The sequence below is a fragment of the Echinops telfairi genome, unplaced genomic scaffold (genome assembly GCF_000313985.2).
Source record: "Echinops telfairi isolate 266 unplaced genomic scaffold, ASM31398v2 ScPeMD7_1713;HRSCAF=2227, whole genome shotgun sequence".
In the NCBI taxonomy this organism is placed as follows: domain Eukaryota; kingdom Metazoa; phylum Chordata; class Mammalia; order Afrosoricida; family Tenrecidae; genus Echinops; species Echinops telfairi.
Genome location: NW_022105611.1, coordinates 19,260,618 through 19,263,249, shown reverse-complemented (window position 1 = coordinate 19,263,249; position 2,632 = coordinate 19,260,618). Strand labels below are relative to the sequence as shown.

At 48.0% G+C, this 2,632-nt stretch overlaps 1 pseudogene; it reads right to left on the bottom strand.

Moving 5' to 3' along the window:
- Positions 1 to 973: 973 nt before the first annotated feature.
- LOC115870494 lies at positions 974 to 2,326 on the bottom strand (annotated as a pseudogene).
- Positions 2,327 to 2,632: the final 306 nt, after the last annotated feature.

Genomic DNA, 2,632 nt, shown 5'->3' with positions numbered 1-2,632 from the left:
TACTGAGTGCTTACTCTGTGCTAACACTATGTTCAATGCTTTCCACAAACCAAACTGCCCTGTGGGTTTCCGAGTAGAAAGCTGTATTAGTCTAGGTACTTTGGAGAAACAAATCCACAGCAACTCATGTATAAGAGAGTTTTATGCAAAGAAAATGTGCATCACGAAAACATCCCAACCCAATGCTGCCCAAGCCCACAAGTCCAACATTAACCCATACCCAACACCAGTCCACAAAGTCCTTCACCTCACAAAACAGAGGCAATAATGCCGACTGCAGGAGGAAAGCTGAGTCAGTGAACGTGTAAGCATCTCAGCACTGGCAGGGGTCTCCACATGGCTGCTCCAGCACCCAGGGCTGCATCGGGATAGATCCATGCGGCTTCTCCTTGGGGATGTCTTGTAGGAAGTCAATCTTGCAAGCTGAAGCAGGGAACTGCTAAGGCAGCTGCACCCGATGCAACCATCACAAAACAAGAGACCCGAGAACTAGAAAGGTGAGGCTTCACCACCCATTTATCCCTCCGCCTTTCAACCAGACCCACATGTGATTATCGGCCAGGCTGGCACAATTAACTAACTCAAAAGCCTTATATTCTCAATGCTTTACTTGCAATGAATTCTCCCCATGCTCTGAAGAGATATTGTAATTGTCCTTGTTTCATGGAATGCAACTGTGGCTAAGGAAGGTTAAGTAACTCAGCTAGTACACTAGAGAGATCCATTTTCTATGGGCCAGGAGCATGGGACAGGTTATCAAATAGCAGAATATGCTTTAGAGACCTAACATAGTCGTTTACACTATAAAACCCACTGCCATCTAGATCATTCTGACCCAGAGCCACTCTATAGGACAGAATAGAACTTACCCAGTAGGGTTTTCAAGGCTCTGCATCTTTTTTTTTTCCCCCTCAAGCAACATCTTTATTAATACAGTATTTACTTGTCTTCCCTCTGTCAAACCCTGAGCCAATTTCTTTCCCCGAGCTGCCTGGGGAGGTGCAGGGGAAGCAACATATAGGGCAGACGAGACGTGGGACAGAGAACTATGGGAGGTGAAGAAGGCTCCTTCACATGGCGAAGAGGGTGAGGAAGGCCACCATCAGGCAGAAAAGCCCCATGGCCTCCGAGAGGGCAAAGCCCAGGATGGCGTAGGAGAAGAGCTGCTGCTTCAGAGAAGGTTCCTGGCATAACCAATGATGAGGCTCCCAAACACAGTCCTAATGCCAGCTCCAGAGCCTGCCGCTCCAACTGGCAGCCCGGGCCCCAATGACCTTGTCGGCTGTGTCAATGTCCCTGAGACGGTGCTGGTTTGGAAGCTGCGACTAGGGATGAGTGAGGTCAGGGAACGTGGGGCTGTCCAGCTGCTGAAGCGCGCCTCTGTCAGTGTCTCGGGCCCTTTCTGCACCAACACAGACAGTGGTCGGCTCAGCAGCTGGGAGGTGCTCCTGACCAGGGAAGGGGTGGAGAGGAATTTGGCGCAGGCGTACATTTTTAGGGGATGCGGGGCAGTAGCCAGCGAGCTGCTCCTAGTGCAGAGAAGACCGAGAGGACGGCTCTGCGTCTTTATAGAAACAGTCTGCCACACCTTTCTCTCCTAGAGCAGCCAGTGGGTTTGAACACTGGCTTTCAACGAGCTGTGCCGAGTAAACGTTTGTTCCTTTCCCTGTCCTTGAAGTCATTCCCCAGCAGGGCATATGGTTGTGAGTGCTGTAACTAACGGGGCAAGGATGCTAGCATAGGAGAACAAACATGGGAACTGCTAGCGAGGGGAGCCAAGTGTCAGCTCGGGTAACAACCCTGCCTTCTAGCCATGAGAACAGAATTGCACTTTTCCTGGAATAATTCTTTTCCTTCTTGGCAGTCACACTGCAAGGTAATTATCAACTATATCCCACCCTCCACACCCTGTGAAATACAACAGCAGAGCTGGCTTCATGGGTGAGAACTCAGGCCTACAAAGGATATGAGCCAAATCATGGGTGGAGAAGCCAGGCCATCAATCAGCTCATATTGACTGGGTGTCCGCCTCATGTAAGGCACATTGTTCAGCGCTCCAAGTCTGGGCACAGAAGAGAGCTCGGCTCTGTCAGGCAGTTCCTGTGGGACCTTGAGCTGGTTTCTTCCTAAACTGTGGTTTCATCTCATTAAATGAGCGGGTAGGGATACATCTCAAAAGTCCCATATGGCTTGAATAATTGTTATCAATCATTTTCGGAGTAAAAAATCAGACCTCATATGTGGCTTCCCAGAAGCCAGTGAGATTATAGAACCCTGGAAGTTCAAAGACTTCCAATTTGATCTTCTCTAAGGCTGCTCTACACATGATGGCAACTATTAACGATGTGGGGCTACTGAGCTCTGGAAATGTGACTGATGCACCATGAAGTGTGCTGTGAGCATAAAATACACAAGGAGTTTCAAAGACTGAGTATGTGGTTCACCTTCTCCTTTGTGTAGCCGAGTTAGATGTGGCCCCCGTGCCATTTCCTCATCCACACTGAAAATATTTTGGATATACTGAAGGAATTAAAATATATTATTAAAACAGATATCACTTATTTTTTAATAGGTTGAGCATCATTTCATGTATTATTGGCTCTTCGTGTATCTTCTTTTTTATTATAGTTTT